The sequence below is a fragment of the Chiloscyllium punctatum genome, chromosome 37, assembly GCF_047496795.1.
Source record: "Chiloscyllium punctatum isolate Juve2018m chromosome 37, sChiPun1.3, whole genome shotgun sequence".
NCBI lineage: Eukaryota > Metazoa > Chordata > Chondrichthyes > Orectolobiformes > Hemiscylliidae > Chiloscyllium > Chiloscyllium punctatum.
In genome coordinates this window covers 18,994,990-19,002,414 of record NC_092775.1, presented here as the reverse complement: position 1 = coordinate 19,002,414, position 7,425 = coordinate 18,994,990, and the positions used below count along the sequence as shown (strand labels likewise).

The window sequence follows — 7,425 nt, the reverse complement described above, 5'->3', positions numbered from 1 at the left end:
AGCCAAATAAAAACTCCAGTGCGATGTTGACTCTTCTCTTAAAAGGGAGGCGTTTTGAATAATGCGATTAATTTTTTTAAAATTTAACTGACAGATTCCTTTTTATATTTTGTGGGTCAGGCATTCAAAATTCAGGAAGACCTAGTAACTCTTTCCTAGCATTCAATAGGAATTTTTAAAGCCAAGAAAATTGGAAAATCCATTAGACAGAAGTGGCAAGAAAGCAATCAGTAGCGATTGTCAGTTTGATATTCCTCAGAGGAAGGAGAAGAACATTCCTAGAATTTATATCACATAACATTTATTCTTTTTTGGTGTAACTGGTCCACTAGGCTGTGTAGCATGTCTGTACTCAGTCTGTGTCAGAGTCTCAGATTATTGTCAATGGTAAGAAAGTCAAAATAATCCTGAGTGGGAAGGTTAGAAAAATACCCAAAATGTTAACAAGTGCAAAATATAGTTTTTACCTTACATACATTCTCAAGTAACTAAAAAAATGTTCATACTTATTTTCATGCCCTAATGTGCTTGTATGAAAAAAAAGGTGACTTGTTTAGATGTTTTAGAGTATTGTTGATTTCACAATAGCTTTTTCATTGATTTGTTCACATCATATACTACTTGTGTGGAATTCAGTTTGTACTAAAACTGTGCTCAGTGTACTAGTTACTAATCTGTCCTAGTAACGTATTCTCAAGCCAATTTGAATACTATGCATTAGTTGTCTTAATACTCAGTACATTGCTAACTAACACGCCTTGAATACAATATGAAACGTATTAGGATTATGTTTGAATATTACATTCAACCTATTTATTCACAGGCATTTGAGTTCCATTAGGGTCCAACTTTGTAACTCATCCAATTACTGTATATAAATGCACATCTTTCTTCAAAACTCAACTGCTGCATTCAGCTTGCTGCTCGATTGTTATTACAGATTCTTTGCATGCACCAATGGGCAACCACTCTTTTTTTTGGTCTGTTTTTTTTCCCATCTAAATGTGCAAACATGGTGTTTTCCAAATTATGATTTGATTCACTTATGACTAGGTAACGATGTTTGCTGCCACATGGTAAAGTTACTAGCACTGACAGCCTGTAGACTTGCTACATTAACATGGGAATGTCAGTGCTGATTCTGTTTCTTGTAGAGGTCCCACATACCCTTAGCTGTAAGACTGCAGCCCTGTACAGCTCAGGTTACAGCTCCTTTAAATAGTAAACACTTTGACCTTCACTCAGAAGATGGTTGAAGGATGGCTGAGCTTCTTTCTTCTTCTCCTTACTTAACACTTTAATGTTGTTTAAATAAAATTCACAGTCAATTTAAACTGTTATTGTAAGGGCTTCCATTCTTTTGAATTTGTTACTGTAGAAGGCATCCTTCAATTGAGATGATTATTGTAGGGACCTTCATTCAGTTGATATTGTTACACTAGGAGCCATCATTCAATCAACATTGTTACTATAAGATACCATTATTTAATTTTCAGAGCGGTTTAAGGAACTTGCGTTCATCCAATGCAAAGAGGTTTGATTTGTGCAAAAAAAATGCCAGCAATTCTTTTAAAAAGATTTTTGATCTTTTGTTGCACAACTACTATGGTATCTGAGCTAAAGGGAATTGTGTTTGTGGAGGCATCAGTACATATCAAATAATTTTCTATATAAAACAGAATTGTGCCATGTGCCTAATTCTAGAGCTGGGACATATTTTGAACCTGGTAGAATTCAATTTCGTAGCCTAATTTATGGCACAGTTATATGGGTATTTGTGTTTCCATTACATGGTGATTGATGAAAATCAAGGGAAATGACTCAAGCAACAAGCAATACGGATAAAGGTAACCTGCAGATGTGCTGTATTTAGAAAAGCAAAAAGCAATGTGAATAAATGGGAACCTGACAACTTTTGCAGGAAGACTAGGGGGAAAGAAATTGAGATATAAAAAGCAAGAATAGACAGAAAATGCAGAACTCTGAGGCACGAGGGATATAATTGCCCTGGCAAATGGATCATGTGATGTTAATATGCAGATACATACTTAAAAATTAAAAATACAAAATTGAATATTGTTTATTGCAAGTGGAATGAAATATAAAGTTAGGGATGGTTTGCCACAATTCAATGATGTGTTGTTTAGATTGAACTCCTTACACTACGGAAACAGGCCATTTGGCCCAACAAGCCCACACTGACCCTCCGAAGAGTAACCCACCCAGACCCATTCCCCTATATTTAGCCTGACTAATGCACCTAACATTATGGGCAGTTTAACACAGCCAATTCATCTGACCTGTATATCGTGGGATTCTGGAGCACCCAGAGGAAACCCACACAAACACAGGGAGAATGTGCACACTCCACACAGACAGTCGCCTAAGTTGGGAATTGAACCTGGGTCTCTGGTGCTGTGAAGTAGCAGTGCTAACCACTGATCCACTATGCCACCCCAAAGACTAGAGACTAGATTTGGTGTATAGTGTACAGTTTCTGTCTCCTTATTTCAGAAAGGATATAAATGCATTATAAGCAGTTTAGAAATGCAACTGATACCAAGGATAGAGGCAGGGTGTTATTCTGTGAGAGAAGCTTGGTCTAGTTGGGCCTATAGCTATTGGAAAATATGAGGTGATCTTATTGAGACATTAAGAACCAGAAGGGACTTGACAGGCAGGATGCCAACAGGATGTTTCTCAATGTGAGAGAGGCTGGACCTAGGGGACACCGGTATGGTTACAATAGAGAGAAGGAGGATTTCTTTCTCTCAGAATGTTCTAAGTCATTGGAACTATCTTCCCTAGAGAACAATTGATATTTATATGGAAGAACTAGGTAGATTGTTTCAAACAAGGAAGTCAAAGATTCTTGGGAGAAGGTGAGAATGTGGAGTTAAAGTCAGAATCAGATCATCCATGGCCCTATCGAATGGTGGCGCAGACCAACAGACTGAATGGCCTACTCCTGCTCCTTATTTGTATGTTCACCTGTATGTCTCATGCTGCACCACTTGGTAAAATATACAGGGTTTCAGCATTTGCCAGGTTAAGAAAAGAGACATTCCAATTAAGTCTCTGTTTTCCATGTCAAGTTCATCTGTGGGATGACAATGACATCTGTTATATTGGTTTGCAATTGACACTTGCTAAGAAGCTAATAAAGTAAGTATTTAATGGCATTCTCTGAAATCATCAGAAGTATAACAATATCTGAAACCTTTAGGTTTTTATTATAGTTTTTTATTTTTGCCAAATGTGGTTAAGATTCAAACAACTGGACCAGTTTAAAATGCACAAGGTCAATAGGTCAGTGTATCAATAAAAATATTAGTGAATGGACTGACACAATCAAAAATCACACAAAATCAATACAAATCAGAACCTTTGGCATAGAGATTTTGTTACTTTATACACATTTACAGTTGAATTTCCTTTGCTAGTTACATTGCCTGGTGCTATGGCATTCAGTTCCTTTGTGTTCCATTTTAACACAGTCATTAACTTAGTAAAAATAAATAAGTTGTCAAGTTCATTAAATTGTGTATAAATGCATTTCGTGCAATTTTGTTGAGCATTGAACTATCGCAGGAAACTAATTCCTTTCATAGACTCATATAGCACTGAAACAGTCCTCTCGGTCCAACCAGTCCATGCTGAGCATAATCCCAAACCAAACTAGTCCCACCTGCCTGCTCCTACCCATGTCCCTCTAAACCCCTCCTAATTATGTATCCATCCAAATGTCTCTTAAACATTGTAATTGTACCCTCATCCACCAATTTCTCAAGAAGTTAATTCCATGCGAAGCACCCTCTGTGTAAAAAGTTTGCCTCTTATGTCTTTTTTAAGCTTCCCTCCTCTCACCTTAACAATGTCACTCCTGGTTTTGAAATTTAGGGAAAAGGCAACATCCATTAATTCTATCTATACCTGTCACTATCTTATAAACGTCTATGAGGTCACCTCTCAACCTCCTACGCTCCAGTGAAAAAAAATCCCATGTTGATCGGTTTCAATTTAGGGCCTATAAGGAAAGCGCTACTTTCCTGGTTTCACGCAAATATTGCTGCTCCATTTCTCAGTGCATTCTGGAGAATTGGTATTTGAATTTTGACAGCAAAGATCACTGAAAGTAAAGGTCGTTGAAGCAACAGTTGCCTATCTGTCAGCGCTTCAGAACTGTCCCATTCTCAAAGACGGCTTTAACAAGTCTTTTCTCGTATTTCTCCGTGTCTTCTGCAGCCTGGAAATTGCAGTATGCGACATTGGCATAGGAACACTTAGCAGACACGTTTGAAATGTCTCTGTCTGCTCAGTGTCCATTCGACTTGTGATTAACGCCTTCCTTAAAATAGCAAATTAATTTGCTATGGGAACAGCGGCCCATTTCTACATGAACCGCATCAAATTGCTAAACCAGCGCGTTTCCTGCACTCCTCAGTGAGTGTGCAATTAGGAACCCATCAGATTTTTTGACCTTCATTAATCCCGTTAATAAAAATGTGAATCACAAAAATTATGATGTAGCGAACTCATTGCGCCCACGAAAGAAAACAACAGAGAAACTGCCAGGAGTGAATGTACGCTCTTGCGGGGGATTGGGTCTAATAAATATTCAGTGTGATTTGACTGTAATCTTATCTCGATCATTTTCGGTAATGCTCGGTTTATTTGAAAACAGAGGATTACTTCCGCTTGTCTTGTTGTTCCTGAGAGAAGGCCTAAAGGGCTGATCATTTTACCCTGATTTCCCTTATATGGGAGGCGGCCGCTCTAGCCCTCATAGGCTGTCAGTGACTCAAGTTAAAATCTAGGTGTGCACAGTCTGTGCCTGACTGGGACTTGGGATAACACTGAGCCTTCATCATGGAGCTATTTCTGCCGTCCAGCCGCCCACTTTCAGCCGTATTCTTCAACACTGAACAAGGTGAGTGGCGAAATTTAATGTGTAAATTGTTCGATTAGATTAGGGTGCGTGAGAATGCTGTCCTCGGTTGCCTGGATGAACTTGACCCTGGCACAGCGCATTCTGAACGCAGAGTCTCGGGGGCTGTTTGGTAAGACTCGGGTTTCAGAGCAGACGGTAAACTGCTGCAAGGTTTAAAATGCACACTCCTGCCTTGCCCTACTCAGTTAGGGTCTACATGTTCAGGCTGCTCAACATTTTGCCGAGTGTTTTGGTTTGAGAGAGCGTCCCATCAAAGAAAAAAGTCGAAATGATGTTCTACTTGAAGTTTTCCTTCTTTAAAACGAATCTTTTAGATATGAAATAACACTCTAAGGACAAATCACTAGAGTTGACTGTTATGACATTGTTGTGCTGTAAGAATGGTTCAGTGGAGAGAATATTAGAGAGAGGTGATCTCAGAGATGCAAAGCTGCGGTGTTCAATATTATTCATGAGGAGATACCCAGCGTTAGATTCTAATACTGTAGACAGAGATGCTGTTTGATGTGTGATGTATACTGTTGATACCAACAGTTCCAACTGTAAAAACAGCTTCTTTGGCAATGTGCTTCCTCGAGATGCTAAATCAAACAAAAACCAACAACTGCATTATCTCTCCGCTCCCCTCCACATTTCCAACAACCCCCCCCCCCCCCACACACACACACACACAACCCATGTCACCCTGCGCCTTGCACCATCTGCAGTCTCCAGAGTTGGCCTGCTCCCTTAGCCTCTGCATTGCCGCTGTGAAACCAGACACTGAGGTCCACATGACCAGCGCTTGAAGTCACTCTGCCTCTCGCTTCTCCCTTCCCGGTAGGCCTCCCATTCAGCATCTCCCCGTGAAACCTTGTCCCAGGCTGGGCAGTGCGGGAGAGGGCGCAGGTGGAACTGCAGAGAGTGAACTCTGTACAGTCCCTCACCAGGTACACCGCTCCCTGCTCGGCGTGGCAAGGAACTGAAGGCTGTTTAGCTGCGATCTGTTCTTGTAGATTAATGCTAATCCCACCTGCAGCCGGGGACCATTCATAACCCCAGATTGTGCAGTAATTGCCTTTCACCATTGAAGCATGGTAACCTTACTATAGAGCTATGTCTTTTAATATAAACCGACATTTTCCGAGCTACCATCAGTTCTGAGGAAGGGCCACCCGACCCAAAAAGTTAACTTTGATTTCTCCCCACAGTTGCTGCCAGACCTGCTGAGCTTTTCCAGCAGCTTTTGTTTTCGTTTCGGGTTTACAGCATCCGCAGTCCTTTCGGTTTTTATGTCTTTTCAGTGTCGCTCAGAACATAAAAGAAAACCCAAAATACTTCGATATTGTGGGACTTTTCGCTGGATGTTGTCAGTGACTGACAACTAAACAGTTTAACAACTAAAAGGGAATAGGACAAAACGGTTTTTTAAAATTAAAGAAGGAACGAAATTTTAAACCAACAATAAAAAGGAAGACCATCATTTGAAAGAAAGAATATAAATTCATATGAAAGCAAAATACTGCAGATGCAGGAGATCTGAAATAAAAAAAAGTGCCGAAGAAACTCAGCAAGTCTGGCAGTGTCTGCCGAGTGAGAAACAGAGTTAACGTTTGCAGTGCTTTGAGATTCTTATCGGGGCATAGTCGAATGTTTAGATTTGGAGATAGCTCGCCAGAATTGGAGTTTGCTTGTTTTGCATCTTGGCTTCCCACTGCATTCGATAAGTTCATTAAACCTGAGTCTATTTAGAAATAGGGCTAACTGCGGTCCCCGCAGCCTGAATGCAAAGTTGCACTGAGAGAGAATGTGAGACAGATATGGGGTATGACACTGCACTTCAGGTGACGGCATTGTCGACTTTACCTTGCAATTCATTTCAATTTCAAAAATCACACAACACCAGGTTATAGTCCAACAGGTTTAATTCTAGCTGCACACTAGCTTCCAATTAAACTTGTTGGACTATAATCTGGTGTGTGACTTTTAACTTTGTACAGCCCAGTCCAACACCGGCATCTCCAAATCATCTCAATTTCAGCCTCTTCACTAAGACAACAGGCTTTTTCGTAGCTTTTGAAAAGAAAATGTTGTCGGTAAATCTGGCATAACAATTAATCGTAAAACAAGTATCCAAGGACCGTTCATATATACTTGACGGATAAAATAAATTAGTGACTTTTTCTTTTGGTTAAGTATGAGGAGTGCTCTGGTTAAAGGACCTCTTCAGGCAAGCGTTTTGTCCATACCAAAAAAAAACAAACCGTTCAGTGTGATTAAAGTTACTTGTCACCAAATCACCATCTCAAAATTGGTGATATCTCTGGCGCAAGACTATCTGATCAGAGCTTTCAAAACGGAGCAGCATTCCTACACCTGGTCGGCAAACTGCACAAAGCCTTTTTTATTGTTCGATTTTTTGAAAAAAAACTCCCGAATTAAACCCGGCCACCTGATCCTAAAATTTCGAGAGACATCAGTCCCTTCTCCAACGT

The 7,425-nt window shown here is 40.0% G+C and overlaps 1 protein-coding gene across 1 annotated transcript in view; it reads left to right on the top strand.

Moving 5' to 3' along the window:
* Positions 1 to 4,770: 4,770 nt before the first annotated feature.
* LOC140462906 (protein phosphatase EYA1-like) overlaps positions 4,771 to 7,425 on the top strand; it is a 251,083-nt gene continuing 248,428 nt past the window's right edge. The window contains exon 1 of the mRNA XM_072556368.1: positions 4,771 to 4,930. The gene's annotated coding sequence lies outside the window, so the exon portion shown is untranslated. The remainder of the gene's footprint in view (positions 4,931 to 7,425) is intronic.